Below are 19,147 nucleotides of genomic sequence, written 5' to 3' on the forward strand. Positions count from 1 at the left end.
ATTAATAAATAAAGCCTTTTTTAAAAAGTCCCATTACATTTCCTTTTACAGAAGTATGGAAATTGTCCCAAGAGGAACTCCCAACAGACTTTTCCTTATTTTCCTTTGGCTCAAATTACATAACATGTCCTTTTTTGAACCAATCTCCAAAGGAATGAACTCACACTTAGATCATCTGGGCCATGGCTAGAGTTGGTCATGAAGTCAAATGCAGTGGGGTGGGTCTGAACCAAACAGGTGGGTTCACTATCAGTAGTGTCAACTCCAACAAGTTTTGCAGTTGCCTCTTCCCCACTGAGTTCACCAGCTTAGAATCCACCTTATTTCTGTCTTCTTAAATCAATTTTTTATGTTGTCATGACTTTTTAGAAATATATCATTTATATCAATGAGATATGTCCATTGTCCCATGTGTACATCCATGTAACCACTACCCCCAATGAAGATAATGGAAGATTTACATCACCCCAAATAATGCTTTTGTGCAACTTTCCAGTCAATCCCATACCCCTGCCAAGAGGCAGGCAGTCACTGTTTTGATTTGTATCACTATAGACTAGCTTTGCCTATTCTAGAAATTCCCATAAATGGAATCACGTAGTATGTACTTTTTAATGTTTAGAACATTTCATTTAACATATTTTGGGGAAAAAAGATTTTTAGGATTCATCCATGTTTTTGTATGTATCTGTAATTTGTCCTTTTTTATTACTGGGTAGGACCCCATTCATACAATAGTGATATACACCACAAACTCTGTGTCCATTTTCCTCTTATGAATATTTGGTATTGTTTCCAGTTTGAGGCTTGTGAACAAAGACGCTAAGAACATTCACAAGGCTTCTCAGATACGTTTTTAAATTTTCTTCCTGGCTCAAGGATCCCAGACCACAGGTGAAATTAGCCCAATACACACAAGCAGCAATGGCTCAGTGACCAATGGAAAACTTGGTTTCCACCCAGGGACCATTTCCAGCCCAGGATCCTGGGCTGCCAGACTGAGATTCCATTCTTGTTTAGAGAACTCAGGCAAAATAACACCATTCCAGTTCTGTATTTGACCCCCTGGCACGCCCAGAGAAGGCCTCAGCAACTTTCCCTGAGAAGGGATTATACACTCCAATGCCTGAGGTATGCATTTTGTCCACATCCACCCATCCCTTGGGTCATCACACAGTTCCAACTCCAACTCCTAGGAGGACCTAGAGATTTCTTCCTTCCTTCCTTCCTTCCTTCCTTCCTCCCTCCCTTCCTTCCTTCCTTCCTTTCCTTCATTTCTTCTTTCTTTCTCTTTAAGCTTAACTGAAAAAACTGAGTCTATTCAGTCACCCATTCATTAAATATTTATTAAGCACTTAGTATGCACCAGGAATTAAGGATATAGCATTAAATATATAAAAGACAAAATAAAAGCACAGTAAACAAGAAACCAAAACCTGTTTTCAAGTAGCCTGAAGGACTACTCTCAATGCAATGAGGTAGATAATGTCTACAAACACTTCAATTCTCAGCCTCCTTGTCATTATTTGGGGATCATATGACTACTTCTGATTAATGAAGTGTGAACAGTAGTGACAAGTAACATTCTGGGTTTGAGACGAAGAATACCCCATATAGAGTTCTGTCTCCCACTTCCCTTGGGCCACTGGTGCCAGATGTGGGAACTACAAAATGATGGTACCTCAGTTAACCTGAGACCCTGAGTGACAGTGCAGCAGTCTCTCCCCCTGCCTCCTGCCAATATGTGGCAGGCTTTTATTGTGTTAAATCACTGAGATTTGGGGGATTTTTGTTACCACAGCATAAGTCAGCTAATCCTGACTAATGAAGAAATCAGTACCAGAAAGATACTGCTCTAACAAACCTAAGAAATAGCTGAACAGCCAGCCTATAGGTAGCAAGGAAATCGATATAGAAGGTTGGGAAAGACGACACTCTCAAGTTATGTAGGGGCAAAACTCTTGAGAGAACTATTTACTGCAATAACTTGGGAGGTAGCCCACATGACTAATAAACTTATAACTATAGGGAAAGGTTGGAAATCAAAATAACAGTAGTATCCAGTAATATTGGCCTCATTGGCAAGACAATACAAGAAAAAAAAAACACTTAAGAAGTCATTTGCTATCAGGAACAAAAATGAATCAAAATAATTAAAAAATCAGGGGGTTTATATAACCAAAAAAGCCAAATGTTTGGAGACCTTAATTCCGAGAAGATAAATTGATAAAGCCTACAAAAACTCAGACTTTCAGGAAAGATCAGACCAACAGTAGAGCTTTCCCATGGAAGCCTGATGGCCTCAAAGTATCCCTCTTCACAGTAAGCACAAGGCAGGGTGGCATGGGGGGTGTGGGGGGAGGAGGCAGGCAAAGAAATATGGTGATCTGAGAACTAGATTTTGGAAAGAACTGTATTTATGGTTTCAATGACATGGAACTGGCTGGGATCAAATAGACAATAAATCTGCTTAGTTTTTGAACTGCAAAAGAAATAGTTCTGGACTATAATAGTTCTGGAATTTCATGAGTCCTCAAGATTTATACTGACCTCTCAGTATAAATCATGTGTTTAGCAGGAAGTGAGCTAAGAAATCTATGCAGCCCCCAAAGAGAATAATATATTCTCAACCCTCACTTCAGATTAACCAAGGATAATAAAGAAGATAATCAAAGAGAATTCCTCAACCCCACAATAGGGGCACTCACAAGATCTCCCCAGTGAAATTTCAGAATTGCTCTTGAGATATACTTAGAGATCATGGAAGAGCCTGGGCTTGAGAGTCATTATTATATAGAGAAGTATTTGAGGCTGTAGGTCTGAAGGAGATTAACAAGACTGATGGAGAAGGAAAACGGTCCAAAAAGAGATCAGGGGCACTGGGAGGTTTAGAAGTCAGCAAGATGAGAGGGAACTAAGAAAGGAGCCTGAGAAAGAAGATCCAAAGAGGTAGTTGGGAATTAAGGAGCATAGAAGCTCACTAGCCAAATCAATAAAAGGCACCAAAGAATAACTCAAAGGCATTTAGCTTGTACGTAGCTGAAAGTGTATTCATATACCAGAAAGCACAATTATGTATAAATTGTCACTCTAAACAAAGGCAAAGGCAGGATTTACAGTGCAAAACTCATAGAGAGAGACTCTATGAACAGAGACTTGAATTTTGTGTTTGGAAAGGATGGTTGGTCACAAATCCTCAGGAAATGTGGCATGCACTTAAGAAGCTGGCAGGGTTAGGGAAGGCAGTTTAGTTCTTTGTGCAGTATCTGAGAAGCCCTGATGGCTCTACTGCAGGTATAGATAGCATACCTGCCTCTCATGGTGGCCAGTGTCTTTCTGCTGGTGTCTCCACCTTAGGTAAGCAGGTAGTCTCTCCATGTCTCTCATTATGACTTCTCAGTCTTCCATTTGGTCAGCCAAATGGAGCTCACTTAGGTAGCTGAAAAGACCAGTAGGACCACTGTTTCTTTTTGACCCTGTACCATCAGCTAGATGCCAGCTTGAGGTAACAGCTGTATAATAACATTTAAATGCTGGGAGACAGACAGCAGAATAAGATGAGAAGAAAGGTACTTGCAAATACCACAAGAAAAAAAGTAACACCCACTTCATATTTCATATCAAGTTTCCTTTTAAGCCTACCTCTCACCAAGAGAGAAAGATCAATTGGCCAACAATCAAGTGTCCTTTTCTCTCACTCGACTGATTATTTTGCTCCACCTTTAGTGCTGACCCAGAAGTTAAAAGATGTAACTTTTAGCTATTGTAAAAGATGTATTAGCTCTAGCCCTTTGGCTAGCTGGAAAATAGTCAAGGGAAGTCCTCCTATCTACGATAGCTTGACCCAATGAATATAGTCTGTTATACAGTCTGTCAAGCTTCCTCAGCTTGAATGTTTGTAACCTGGGCTAACGTCACAAATAAATGGTGGATTTCTGTTAGATTTAGGTAATTGCTTATTAGTTTCTAGAAATTTTTTTAATCTGAGAGACTTTATAATCTATCTTATTGACTCTCTCTGAAGGGAGGAAAAGATATACTAATTCGTTTGCTCTCAGAAGTTTTCACTTTCAAGAGAAAAGAGAGAGGAGAAATTATGTGTTTAGAAGCTTCAGATTGAAGGTGGGGAGGGATGGCAGCCGTGAAGTTCTAGACAAGCCAAATGCAATGACCAACTTCTATTTCTATTCCATCTGAGGTTTGAACTCTTAAACATGTATTTAGGCTCATTTAAACAGTTCTTATACAAACCAGGTAATCTTGCTTAGAAGCTATAGCTCCCTGTTCTCTCCATCATGTGAAACCAATTTCAGCTGTTTAACTCTTTGTATACATTTCCTCTCTTTTGATGGCAGGTTGGCTATAAAATTTCACATACCTAAGGTGTACACAAATGACAAGCTCCTATGACCATTTAATCTCTAAAATTCTCCCCCTAAAAAAGAGAGATGACCACAAATGCAAACAAAGGGAGAAGATAGTTAATTATAGGCAAAGAGAACTAGAAGTCTCCTTTTTGAAACACCCATCAAAATCAATTACTGACATTGTAGGCCAATTATTCTACTTGCCTTATTGGGGCTTCCATAGATCTTCACACACAAACAGTGGCACTACAGCAGGGACATATTCCAGGCCTCCAGGCTCTAAACTGAAAGATGGATATCCACCCAAGTCTGCCAGGCTGCCACTCAGAGGACCAGAATGTTTTAGACTCCTACTGTCCAAGTGCATGTCTGCCAGCCTTCCTCTGGGAGGCAAGGACCAAGATGTTCATACTTCTAAAATGTGAAAGACAGACAACGGCCTATATCTAACAACAAGTAACATCTATCAGCTCAGAAAATGGTCGTCTACTCTGACAATGAGAACAATTTGTTGGGTCTCAGCCTAAACTCACCAGTAAGTTAAGCAGTTCCACAAAGAAAGGCCAGGAAGACACCAAAGATCTCAAAGGTGCATTTGCTGTGATATTTCTTGATCCAGGTCTGTTCTCCATTTCCAAATGTTTGCTTTGCACAAAATTCTATTTGTTAGTGATTTAAGCTCATACTGCTACAAAGACAAGCAAATAACACAAAGGATGCTATCAATTGTTGGGAAACAAGAATTAACCTGGCCCGAAGAAGGATTTGGCCCTTTGCCTCTGGCTCCTGAAAGGTAAGCTTTGAGGTCTTTGAAATGTCCTGCCTGATAAGAGAGTGTCTTGTTTACCCAGAGATAGATTGTCTGTGTTAGCAATGTGGCTTATGATGGGAGTTAGACCTCTAAGGGGTGGGGACAGGAGACTAAGGTCAGCAACCCATGCACTCCTCCATGTCTATGTGACCCACCCCTGATGGAAACTTTGGACATTACTGCTCTGGTGAGCCTTGTGTGTTGGCAGTACTCTACACATATTTTCACACATTGTTGCTGGGAGAAATAAGAACTTCCACGTGATTCCAACTTGGAAGGATGACTACGAGCTTCATGTCTTGTCTCTCCTGAACCTTGCCTTATGTGCCTGTTCCCATGGCTGGTGTTAGTCTGTGTCTTTTCACTGTAACAAACCATAACAATGAATATAACAGCATTGCTGAGTTCTGTGGGCCCCTGTACTGAATTATTAACCCAAGCATTGTCTCAGAACCCCAAACTACGACAGAGAGAGACACAGATAGTTTATGATGTATCAGTGCACAAGTGACATCTCAACACTGTGGCTGAGACCTGCTAACTATCTAAATCAAAGCTTTGGGACCCAATGATAGACAAATGCCCCCAATGCAGAATATAGCATAATCCTCAAGACAAAATGTCAAAAAATATAACAACAAATCACTTTTCTGCCACTTCCAGAGAAAAATGGAATGGCCATGTGCAAAACAGAATCAGAATAGAATCAGATGTGACGCAGGGCCATATTCAATATTTGAGAGACAAAGAGTTTGATTATCAGACTTACCAGAGAAGTTAAAGGAAAGTGAAGCATGAGTCAAAGGGTCAATGAGGTGTACATTCAGGTTCATCATTTGCTCAGCTCTGAGAGAGGGCAATATCTTAGTATTATCTCCCAAACTGTCAAAGAATAACTTAGAGATGTTTAGTTGAAGTACAGCTGAAAATTTACATGCCATCAAGGGAAATCAATCATGTATACAAGGACAAAAGAAGGGGTTATAAAAGTAAAAATCACAGTCTGTGGAACATAGAGTCATATTTTTTGTTCTCAAATTGGCTAATTGACTAAAAGTGACCCAGAAAGGCAATTTGCTCTTAAGAAGAAAAATACAGTTGTCAGAGAAAGCAGTTTTAGTTTTTTGTGGATTTTCTCTTTGGGATATTAACTGTTGAATGTACTTGGACTTGACCTCAGACCTCATCTATAGTCGTGGACTTGATCTTTGGAAATGAATTTGCCAGGACCTTAGATGTGGATCTTGATATGGGGCCTGGAGATGGACAGTAGAAATGGACCTTAGATCTAGAATTCTCAAAAGTTCTTATTGCTAGTTAGAGAGAGTTAAAGTATTTCTAAGTAGTATTTGTGTAAAAGAGCCATTATCACACATTGTTTAAAAAAATTATTTTCTTATTGCAAGTTAGAACCGATTAAGATGATTCAGAGCAGTGTATGGGAGAACAAATAATTTTCCCATTTTCCCAAATGTGTAAATAAACTAGTCTCATACACTGTTCTCAAAAGTATGGTCTTACTGCAAGTTAAATGAAAGAAAGTGTACAAAGAGAAAGAAAACAAGCTCAGAATCAAAGTCAAAACCTTAGTACCAAGTCCAAGTCTAAGTTCAAGTCAGAGGTCTAGGTCTATGTCCAATTTCTAAGTCTAGGATCTAGCCTAATGTCTAAGCTAAAGCAAGATCCAAGATCAGGGGCCAAGGTCTAAATACAAGTTCCAAAGACCACATCTAAGGTTGAAGCCCAGGTCTAAGATTAGAGTCCTTAATCCAATGTCCAGAATTGAGGTCCAGGTCCAGTGCAGAAGTCCATGCTGCAGGTCCCAGGCTCAAAGCCAGATACAGAGCCAAAGTCCAAGGCCAATGTCTAGCTCCAAGTCCAATTCCCAGGTCTAAGGTAAGATCCAAGGAACTAGAAAAAGACTATTCCAAAGACTAGGTCCAAGGTACACATCCATATCCCACATCCAGATCCATATTAAAGGGATAAATATAACATGTTCATATCCCATATCCACATCCAAAGTCAAGTAAGTCTAGGTCCATGACAGAGGTAAAAGCCTCAGGTCAACATCTGAGGTTAGTGGTCCAAATCCAGGATACAGGGCCACATTCAAATTCTAGCTCTAAGGTTATATCCACTAGGAAAACCAAGTTTCAGTGTCCAAGTCCAACAGCTATGTCTAGATCAGAAGTCCAGGTCCAAGGTCAAGGTCAAAGGTGCAAGGTATACTTCCAAGACCCAGAAAAACTGCATGTCCAAGTTACAGGTTCAAAGCTGAGTAACAGTGTGAGGTCAAGGATGTAGGCTCAAGGTAAAAATTTAATTCCAGGCTAAAAGTGCAAGAGAAAGTCCAAGATGCAAAGTTTATATTTCAAAGTCTGAGGTCCAGGTCCAGGTCAAGTTCCAAGATACAGGAAAAATGAAAGTCTGAGGTCAAGTTCTGATTCCCATAGAGTCCAAGTCCCGACATCCAGATCAAGTTCCAAGATTCAAAGCTCAGTTTGAATTCTAAGTCAAGGTCCAATATCCAAATCCATGGACAAAAATCAAAGTCCAAGATCCTAGTTCAGGGTGCACATCCAAATACAAGTTCTAAGTGTGAGGTCCAGGTCCAAGTCCAAATTCTAATAACCACATTCAGAACTATATCCAGGTTCTGGTCCAGGTCCTATTCTAAGGTCCAGATCTGGGTTTAAGTCCAAGGTCTAAGATTGACTTTAGAGGCCTAAGTCCAATTCTGGGTTGAAGATACAGATCCAAATGCAAGTCCGGGACAGACATCCAAAATCTAGGTCTCAGTCTAAGGTTCAGATTCATGTCAAGGTCCAAGATCCAGGTCAAGTCCAATCTCCAGGTGTAAAAGCAAATAAAAAATTAAAAATGAAATAAAAGTAAAACAGATAAAATTTAAAGTCTGTAGTTGCAATCAAAGTTTAGATCCAAAGTCTAGGTTTGAAGTCTGAGTTAAAAGTCCAGATCTAAAATTCAGGTCCAGGATCCAAGGTTGACTTTAGTTCAAGTCCAGTTCCAGGTCCAAGATCCCAGTCCCAAATGTAGGTTCACAAAAGAGAGTCAAGGACAAGGTCAAAGTCCTTGTCTAGGTTTAGATTAATATCTAAGTGTAAGATCCAAATCTAAGTTCAAGCTCCAAGTCTAAGAGTGGGTCCAGGAACTGGGAAAAATCCATGACCAAATTCCAGGCCCAAAATCAGTGTCCAGGTTAGTTCCAGGTCCAATCTGCATTCCAGGTCTGAAATCCATCCAAAGTTTAGAGGTCCAGGTGTAAGGTCCAAGCTATAGTTCCAAGGTCTAGGTCTTAATCTAGTTCTCAGGTCTAATTCATAACCACATCAGAATGCAGGTTCAACATCCAGGACCAGGCCAATGTTCAGGTCTAAGGTCCAGGTCCAAGGTTTAGGCCCACAACCTTGGTTCAGGATTGAGTACCAGGTCCAAGTTCCAAGGTCAAGAATCATGTACAAGTCTAGGTCTGAGCTCCAAAATCAAAGTGAATGTCATTGTCCAAGATTCATGTCCGAAATCCAGGTCCATGACCAAGAACAAAATCTAAGGTTCAAGATGTTAGAAAAATCCAAAGCCAAAATTGAGATCCTATGTCTGTTCTAAGGTCCAAATCCACATCTAAGGGCTATACCAAGGACTAAGATTCAGGATCCAGTTCAAAGGATGAAGTCTGGTCCAAGGTCTGGTCCAAGGACCAGGTCCTTGTCCAGGATCCATTTTCCAGATCCTGGCCCAAGACCAAGGTCTAAGTCTGAGGGTTAGATCTATGTTTCAAGTACAAAGCTCAGGTCCAGGTCTTAGTTACTGATCCAAGATTAGAATACATTATAGAGATCTAAAGTCTTGGTCCAACAGCCACACCCATCACACAGTCCATGTCAAAGTCCAGAAGTTCAGGCCAAAGTTCCATTGTCCATGTCCTGGTTCATATGTAAGGCACAGGCTCTAGGTCCAACTCCAAGATACAAAGTTCACTTTTGATGTTCAGGCCCAGGTTTGAGGCCTAGATCTGAAGAATATATCCAAGACTGAGGTTCAGGAACAAAGTCAAAATTCCATTACCAAAGTTCAGGAGCAAGGTCCAAACTCTAGATCCAAGGTTGACATTCATGTCAGAAATCCTGGTCCAACATTCATATCCATAGTCATGTGTCATTTCAGATCTGATGTCCAAGTCTGAAATCAACTACAAGTTAGAGACTAAAGTCCAAGTTCCAGTCCAAAGTCCATGCCCAGGTTCGAGGTACAGAACCAAACTCCACATCCAAGTTCAGATCAAGGTCCAAATCGGAGGTCTGGGTCTACTGTTCAGTTCCAAGATAGAGATGCTGATTGAAGGCCCAAGCTCATGACCAAAAAAAATGTCTAAATCCAGGTCCAAGGTCCATAAGAACCAGGATGATGCCCAAGATACAGGTCCAGTTAAGAGGTCCGGGCTTAATATTCAGATACCAAAGCCTGCTTAGATCAATTTTAATTTGGACTTGTTTGCACAAATACTGGTTGGATTTGTTTTAACCTGTTTTAACTTTCAAAAAAAAACTTTTGAGAACACTGTGTGACTTGGAGCTAGTTTTCACAAATACTGCATGGATTTATCTTGTTTGTTCTAACTCAAAATAAGAGTTTCCTTTTTAGAGTAATGTGTGACTCTGAGCTTGTTTTCACATTTACTGCTGAGATTTATCAGTGTAGTTGACAGGAATGTGTATTTTCAGATTTTGCTCATGTAATGCTGATGCCCCTTACAGGTCATTTTGCCAAGCAATAAGAAATTACTCTGAAGGAGGATTTCTGAGACTGAACTTGTTTGCACTAATGCTGTCTTGTTTCAAAACAACAATGCAGTTTTCCAGCTCCACGAAGATGGAGTTGTCCCACTCTCCCTGCTCCTTCTTACAATTAAAAATCCCTGGACATAATACAACAGACAAGCATAAGAAGATTCTGAAGGGTAGAAAGAACACAGATTACCTAGAGACCCATAGATTTGATCAATCCTATGGTAAGTCTCCTGGGTTTCCTCCTTACTTCCCACATGTTCTAGACAGAGTATTGTGCAAGCTCCCATCCCAGAACTATGAACAGGTACAGCCATAAAAATTTCAAGAAAATCCTGTTCTCTCTAGGCAAATGGCCCCCGCCCCACCAAAAAATGATCTAACAACAGAAAACTTTGGCAGTACCTACCCTACTCCAATCAAACACCAATTTAAAAACCACACCCTGCCCTGGCAATTTGAGCAGAAACATAAGGGGGTAAAAGGATTGATCTTCCACCCACGCCCTCAATCCACGGAAGTAAGAGGCACAATCTGATTTTTCTGCCAGCAGCATTGGTGAGTCTGAGGAAGGAGCTAATATTCCATTCCCTGTGTGGCAGAAGCAGGCAGCATTCTGATTCTCCTAAAAGGTGGTGTCAGCCAGGTACAGCAGTGAGCTCAGCCTCCATCCACCTACACCTGGCATCGATGCAACTCAACAAGGCCCTGCAAGTTGGAGCTAGTCATCCCTCCACTTTCCTTCCATTCCAGGTATCAGGAAGGCCCAGGTGCGAAGTGCACCTCCACATGCACCCAGCAGCAGTAAGACTGAATGGCAGTGCAAAGCAGGGCTAGTCAGCACTCCAGCACCACCTTCCCACGTGCTATCAGGGCCCAGTGTGGGGCTGAACTTCCACACCTATCCTGTGGCAATAAAGTGGTATGGGTCAGTCCATTTCCCTCCAACTCCATGGTAGCTGTGCAGCCCAGTGGGGAGCTGAGCTTAAACTTCTACTCAGAAGCAACAAGGCAGTGTGAGCTGGGGCCACACTTTTTCTGTGTCAGTGAGGCTCAGGGGCAACTGAACTTCCGCCCCATCTCTGCCAACAAGCCAGTGTCCCACTTTTGTCAGGGTGGCTGTTGTCCAGACCACAGTAGGAAGCAGAACATAACACTCTCCCAGCCCCTGTGCTAAACAGAGGGACTCCCTGATTTAAAAAAAAGACTAGGGGCTCAGTCAGTTAAGCATCCAACTTTTGATTTCTGTTCAGGTCATGATCTTGGGGTCATGAGATTGATCCCAATATTGGGCTCTGCACTCAGCGTGGAGTCAGCTTGGGCTTCTCTCTCTTAATCCCTCCCCCTTATCTCTCTCTCTCTCTCTCTTTCTCTCTCCCTCTCTCTCTCTCCCCCCTCCCTCCTTCCAATAAATAAATAAATAAATAAACAAACAAATAAATAGATATTTAAGAAAAAATATTAAACAGGACCCAGCATCTTCTAAGATATCCAAAATATCCAAGAGATAATTGAAAATCAACCATCAGAGGGGCCTGGGTGGTTCAATCAATTTAGCATCTGATCATGTCATGATCCTAGGGTCCTACGATCCAGCCCACATGGAATTCCTGCTCAGTGGAGAGCCTGCTTCTCCCTCTGCCTGCTGATTCCTCTGCTTGTGCTCTCTTTCACTCAAGTAAGTAAATAAATCTTAAAAAGAAAGAAAGAAAATTAATCATCATACCAAGAACCAAGAAAATCACAACACTGAGAAAACATAACATACAGATCCCAACACTGAGACAAATCAGGTATCAGAATTACCTGACAGGGATTTTTAAAGTAGCTATCACTAAAAAAAAAAAAAAAAAAAAAAAAAAAAAAAAAAAAAAAAAAAAATGTTTCCGCACATAATAATGAATTATCTTGAAACAAAAGAAAAGGCAAATATCTCAGCAAATGAAATCAAAGGTTTTTTTTTTTTTTAAAGGACCAAATGAAAATTACAGAACTGAAAAAGACAATAACTGGCTTGCTTCAGGGGCTCAATAGTAGAGTGGGGATGAAGGAAAATAGAATTAGATCAATAGAATTTACCCAATATTAACAACAGAGAGAATAGATTGGGGGTGGGGAGGAAGGGTACCTAGAGGACAATAACAAAAGACATAACATCATACTGTTAGAGTCCCAGGAATAGAGGAGGGGGAGAGAGGAAGTGCAAAAATATTTGAATAAATAATGGCTGAAAACTTCCCAAATACACTGAAAGACATAAACCTACAGATCCAACATTTTCCAACTAGAGTAAACCCAAATAAACCTATGCCAAGACATAATTAAACTTCTGAAAACTAATTCTGTTCAAAAATTTTTAAATAGACAGGGGTGCCTGGGTGGCTCAATCAGTCAGGCATCTGACTCTTGATCTCAGTTCAGTTATTAATCTCAGGGTCAAGAGTTCAAGGCCCATGTTGGGCCCCATGCTCAGGATGGAGCCTACTTAAAAAAAAATTAAAATGTTCACATCATCCATGAGAAACCAAGAAAAGACAAATAAAGGAATAAGAAATACAGAGCGCAGGTGATAAAAAAGCAAATCACCAACTAATGTAAATATACCAATAAACAGAGACTGACAGAGTAAATTAAAAAGATGATACAACCATAGGCTGTCTACAAGAAATTCACTTCATATACAATGACCCTAGTAGACTGAAAATATAAAGGTGGGCCACTCCACTTAACAATAGCAAAATACACATTATTTATAAGCACATACAGTATGTTTACCAAGGTAAACCATATCCTGGACCATAGGATAAACCTCAGCAAATTTAAAAGAACTGAGGTCAGGACAAATATGTTCTCTGAACATAATGGAATCACATCAGAGATCAATAGTAAAGAGATAACAGGAAACCTGCAAAATACTTGGAGAGTAAATAGCACACTCTAAATAATCCATGCATCAAATAAGAAGTCTCAAAGGAAAATTTTAAATATGTGTATATATAAAGAGAAAGCGGAATTAAACTGAAAATATCACATATCAAGATATGGAGGATTCAGCTAAAACAGAAATGAGAAGGAAATTTATAATACTAGAGGCTTACATTAGAAAAAAAGAGTTTCAGACCAATAATTTAAGCATCCATTTGAAGAAACTAAGAAAAGAAGAGCAAAATATACCCAAAACGAGCCAAAGAAAGGAAATAATAAATATAAAAGCAGAAATCAATTTTAAAAATAGAGTAAAATCAATGAAACAAAAGGCTACTTGTTTGAAAAAAATTTTAAGATAAACCTCTAACAAGACAGACAAAGATAAAGAGAAGACCAATCACCAGTCAGATATGAAATCCTAAAAGCAACTTTATGCTCATAAATTCAACTACTTAGAAGAAATGGACTAATTCTTTTAAAAACACAAACTGCCAAAGCTTAACCAAGGTGAAATAGATCATTCAAATAGTCCTATAACCACTAAAGAAATAGAATTTAGAAGCTCCTGAGAAAGAAATATCCAGATGCATAGGGTTTCACGAGAGAATCCTACCAATTTTTCTAATTGGCACCAATTTTACCAATCTTTTCTAAAAAAAAAATCAAAGAGGAAGGAATATTTACCAATTTATTTTATGAAGTTGGTATTACCCTAAGATAAAAACCAGACAAAGACATTACAAGAAAAGAATACTACAAACCAATATTTCTCATAAGCACACAAATTCTTAACAAAATATTAGCAAATTGAATCCAACAATGTAAAAAAATAATTATGCATCAAGGCCAAATGTGATTTATCCTAAGTATGCAAAGTTGGTTCAACATTCAAAAATCACTCAATTTCAATTCCACCATTTCAATCTGCTTGAAAAAACAACACATGACTATAACAATACATATAGAAAAAGCATTTGACAAAATACAGCACCCATTCATGATAAAACTCTCAAAAACTATAAATAAAGAACTTCCTCAACTCAATAAAGAACATCCGTAAAAAGCCTACAGCTAACATCTTACTTAATGGTGGAACATTAACACTTTCTCTTTAAGATCAGAAACAAGAGGGATCCCTGGGTGGCGCAGCGGTTTAGCGCCTGCCTTTGGCCCAGGGCGTGATCCTGGAGACCCGGGATCGAATCCCACATCAGGCTCCCGGTGCATGGATCCTGCTTCTCCCTCTGCCTGTGTCTCTGCCTCTCTCTCTGTGTGTGTGACTATCATAAATAATTAAAAATTAAAAAAAAAAAAAGATCAGGAACAAGATAAAGATGCCTGCTCTTACCAATGCCGATTACTGCAGTACTGGAATTTCTAGCCACTGCAGGAAGGGAAGGAAAAGAAATAAAAGCATATAAACTGAAAAGAAAAAAATCAAGATGTTCCTATTTGCAATGATATGATTGTCTATGTAAAAACCCCAAATAATCTAAAAACAAAAAATAAACAACAAACTTCTTGAACTAATAAGTGAGTTAAGAGAGGTCACAGGACATAAGATCAATAAACAAAAAACAATTACATTTTGATATCCCAATAATGATCACATATAGAAATGGAAATTAAAAATACAGTACCACTTACAATCATTCCAAAGAAAACAAGATATTTAGATGTAGCTCTAGCAAAACATGCACAGGATATATCCTTAAAATTTTAAAGTACCGACGAAAGAAATTAAAGAAGACCTAAATAAACGGAGAAATGTACTATGTTCAGAAATGGAAAATTCAACATATTAAAATAGGTTTAATGCAATTCCTGTCAAAATTCCCAGCAAGTTTTATAAAACTTGTTTTATAGACAAGTTTATTCTAAAATGTATATGGAAAGACACAGTACCTAGAATAGCTCAAATAATTTTGAAAAAAAGAAGAATAAAGTGGGAAGAATCACTATACTCAATGTTAAGGCTTGCTACAGTAATCAAGACAGTGTGGTATTAGAGACGGATGGACACATAGATCAAAGGAACAGAATAGAGAATCCAGAAATAGACCCATACACATATGCCCAACTGATTTGTTACAAAGGCACAAAAGCAATTCGCTGGAGAAAGGGACAAACAAATTATTTCAACAAATGTTGCTGGAGCAATTGGACATCCACAAAATAAAATGACTAAAATGATTTTTTTTAAAAACTGTGATAACACCAATTGCAGAGAAACTGGATCACTCATACATTGTTGGTGGGAACATAAAATGGTAGAGCCACAGTGGAAAACAGGTTGCCAGTTTCTTAGGACATTAAGCATGCAACCACTGAAAAACCCTGTGACTGCAGTATTGGGTATTTATCAGAGAAAAGTGAAATTTGATGTTAACAGAAAAACCTATATGCACATGTTCAGACAGTTTTATTTATAATTGCCCCAAACTGGAAACAACCCTCATGTCCTTCAATGAGTGGATAAATAAACAAACTCTAGTACATACATACCTTCAAATATGGCTCAGCAATAAAAAAAGAATGACCTTTTGATATGCTCCACAATTTAGATGAATCTCCAGGGAATTATTCTGAGTGGGGGAAAAAAACCCAAAAGGTTACATACTGTATGATTCCATTTATATAACATTCTTGAAATGACAAAATTATAGAAATGGAGAACATATCTGTGGTTGCCAGGAATGGGGATCAGGAATGGGATAGGGAGAGAGAGGAAAGTGGGTGTAGTTATAAAAGGTCCACTGGAGAGATTCTTGGGGTGGACAAACTAGATCAAGGTCAACATTGTTCTCTAGTATTATAAGTTGTTACCATTGAGGGAGGCTGGGTAAAGAAAGGGTACACGGGATCTCTCTATATTATTTCCTACAACTGCATGTGAATCTATAATTATCCTAAAATAAAACATTCAATTAAAACATTTTCAGATACCAAAATAAAAATTGCTATCTAGATTCATCTTAACTGGCTCTAACTCACAATTTTTTTAAAAAGTTAGTTAACAATGCATTTCTTGGGTTGTCCCCCCCCCCCCCAGATAAAGCTTACATTCGTGTCTGTTTTCTGACAAACATTAAGTAGTTACTTTTGAGAAGAATTTCTGAGACTGGGCTTGTTTCCACTTATAACTGTTTGTTTTCTCAAACGCAGTTTGAGTCATCTTCCTTTGCCTATGTCACAAGTAGGTAGAGTTGAGAAGAAAATGTGTTTCTGAGTGTCTTTGTTCACATTTGTCTCTAGTTATTCTAAAAAGCAGTAATAAGTTACTTCAGAGTAGAACATCTGAGACTGAGCTTCTTTGTTCTAATATTGCTTCTTTTCCAAATGCTGCTTAGATTTATCTTTGTCTACAAAATTGGCAAATAATGGCTTTTAGAGCAATTTCTTCCCCAACTCTAAGATCCAATTCAGGATCATTTATTTGGCTGCCATGTCTATTTAGTCAAATTTGTAAACAATCTTCACTCTTTGTTTTTTGAGACTTGGGCATTTTTGAAGAACACAGGTCCACTGTTTGTGCAGAATGTCCCTCAATTTTGGTTTGTTTGATTGCTTCCTCATGATTCAGGTAATGCATTTATTGGCAAGAATATTACATGAACCATATGTCTCCAAGGTCACAACAGGAGGCAAATGATGTCAGTTTGTCCCCACTACTGGTGATGTTAACTTTGATCACTTAGCTAAGGTGGTATCTGCAGGTTTTGCCATTCTATATGTGCCTTTTTTCTCTTTGTAATTTGTGTGGGGTTTTATTTTATTTTTTAAAGATTTTAATATTTATTTGAGAGAGAGAGAGAGAGATAGTAAGAGAGAGCAAGAGCAGGGGGGCAGTGAGAGGGAGAAACAGGCTTCCCGCTGAGCAGGAGCCCAATGAGAGGCTCAATCCCAGAGCCCCAGGATCATGACCTGAGCCAAAGGCAGATGCTTAACAGAATGAGCCACCTAACTGCCCCTGGGTTTTTTTTTTTTTAAGATTTTATTTATTTATTCATAATAGACATAGAGAGAGAGAGAGAGGCAGAGACATAGGCAGAGAGAGAGGCAGGCTCCATCCCAGGAGCCTGACGTGGGACCCCATCTGGGACTCCAGGATCACGCCCTGGGCCAAAGGCAGGTGCTAAACCTCTGAGCCACCCAGGGATCCCCTTTATTTTTTTTAAGCATGTTTGATAATCATATCTCTTGATATTTGGAATATCCATGTTGAGAGTAGAAGGGCAAATATCTTTATACTTCTTCCAGTTAACATGTCAGTCCCAACAAAGTGAACCTTGGTGGAACCACTTTCCAGTGTGGGGAGTTAACATCTCCAGTATTTTGCATGGTTGTCCTTTGAACACCAAGAAGCTATACAGTGCTAAACACTGCATTAAGTAAGTGCTGGAAGCACTACCATCTCCCCAGCAGTGAAATCCATTTCATTCACCATGATGGAATGAGGAGATGATTGCTTTTCTGAAGGAATATCCAGCCAGAAGAGTGCACCTTTCACCTGGGCACTCACTCTGGCCCCAGCAACTACAGTGGATATGGTGACAGCTCCAAGTGTTCCTGCATATGCTATATTTTTAAATATGCTCTACCCCCAACATGGGGCTCAAACTCACGGCCCTGAAATCAAGAGTTGCATATTCTATTGACTGAGCCAGCCAGGAACCCCTATACTATTTTTAGTGTTCACATAATCAGTATGAAGTTTTGTCCTAATGAACATGGACACGGGTTACTTTTATTTTTTAGAAAGAATTTTATGTTTGAAATTAATCCATGAATGACAACGACACAGGTCTGCCATAAAATATAATCAGTTTGTTGGTCAATATATAAATAATTTTTAAGTACATCATTATTTAAAGCCTTCCCATTCAACAAAGAAGATACACAATGGAATATTACTTAGCCATAAAGAAAAATGAAATATTGTCATTTGCAACAACATGGATGGACCTAGAGAGTATAATGCCCCATGAAATAAGCCAGTGAGAGAAAGACAAATACCATATGATTTCACTCATATGTGGAATTTAAGAAGCAAAATAAATGAACAAAGGAAAAAAGAGACAGACAAAGAGACTCTTAACTATGGAGAACAAACTGGTGATTATCAGAGGGGAGGTGGGTGGAGGATGGGTGCAATAGGTGAAGAGGAGTAAGAGTACACTTTTGATGAGCACTGAGTAATGTATAGAATTGTTGAGTCAAAAAAAAATAAGAATTGTTGAATCACTATATAGTACATTTGAAACTAATACAACCCTATTGTTAATTATATTGGATTTATTATTTTTTTTAAAGCAACCCCTTTCAGTCTCAAAATTGTCCCAGTTTGGAGTACTTGGATAGCACAGTTGGTTAAGCATTCAACCCTTGGTTTTGGCTCAGGGGTCATGAGGTTATAGTCCTGTGTCAGGCTCTGAGCTCAGCACAGTCTGCTTGGAACTCTCTCTCCCTCTCCCTCTGTCCCTCACACACACACACACACACACACACCCCTCAGTCTCTCTCTTTTTGTCTCTCAAATAAATCTTTTTCAAAAAAAAGTATCCCAGTTTACAAATGCGATACTTAAAACTACAAAACTCTTCAAAGAAAACATGATAAAAGCTTCACAACACTGGATTGGCAATGATTTCTTGGATATGAATGACACCAAAAGGCACCAGCAATAAAAGAAAAAATAGAAATATTGAACCTTATGAAAAATTTAAAATTTAGTACACCAAAGACACTGTCCACAGAATAACAAGGCAATCCACAAAATGGAATAAAATATTTACAAATCACATATATGATAAGATATTATCTAGAATATATAGAGAACTCCTAAAATTCTGTTTTCCCCCAAAAATTCAAAAATGGGCAAAAGACTTGAATAGAAATTTCTCCAAAATAGTTACTTAAATGGCCATTTAATGAAATGATGCTCATGAAACAATGCTCCAACATTACTGATCATTAGGGAAATGCAAATCAAAACCATAATGAGATACCACCCCACACCAGTCAGAATGGCTACTATAAAATAATAATAATAATAATAATAATAATAATAATAATAAATGTTGACAAGAATGTGGAGAAATTAGAACCCTTGGGCACTGTTGGTGGGAATGTAAAATGAGTCAACTGCTATGGAAAACAGTATGGCAGTTCCTCAAAAAATTAAAAATAGAACTACCATAGGATCCAGCAATTCAACTTCTGATATATACCCA

At 38.8% G+C, this 19,147-nt stretch overlaps 1 long non-coding RNA gene across 2 annotated transcripts in view; it reads right to left on the minus strand.

The window, feature by feature from the left end:
- The window catches only part of LOC112668907 (uncharacterized), a 32,437-nt gene extending 16,280 nt beyond the window's left edge, over nucleotides 1–16,157 (minus strand). For both annotated transcript variants that reach the window (XR_007405298.1, XR_007405297.1), the window contains exons 1-2: nucleotides 15,978–16,157; nucleotides 15,420–15,499 (exon numbers count right to left, since the gene is read on the minus strand). This is a non-coding gene — a long non-coding RNA (uncharacterized LOC112668907). The remainder of the gene's footprint in view (nucleotides 1–15,419; nucleotides 15,500–15,977) is intronic.
- Nucleotides 16,158–19,147: the final 2,990 nt, after the last annotated feature.

Source organism: Canis lupus, chromosome 23 (genome assembly GCF_003254725.2).
Source record: "Canis lupus dingo isolate Sandy chromosome 23, ASM325472v2, whole genome shotgun sequence".
Classification (NCBI taxonomy): Eukaryota; Metazoa; Chordata; class Mammalia; order Carnivora; family Canidae; genus Canis; species Canis lupus.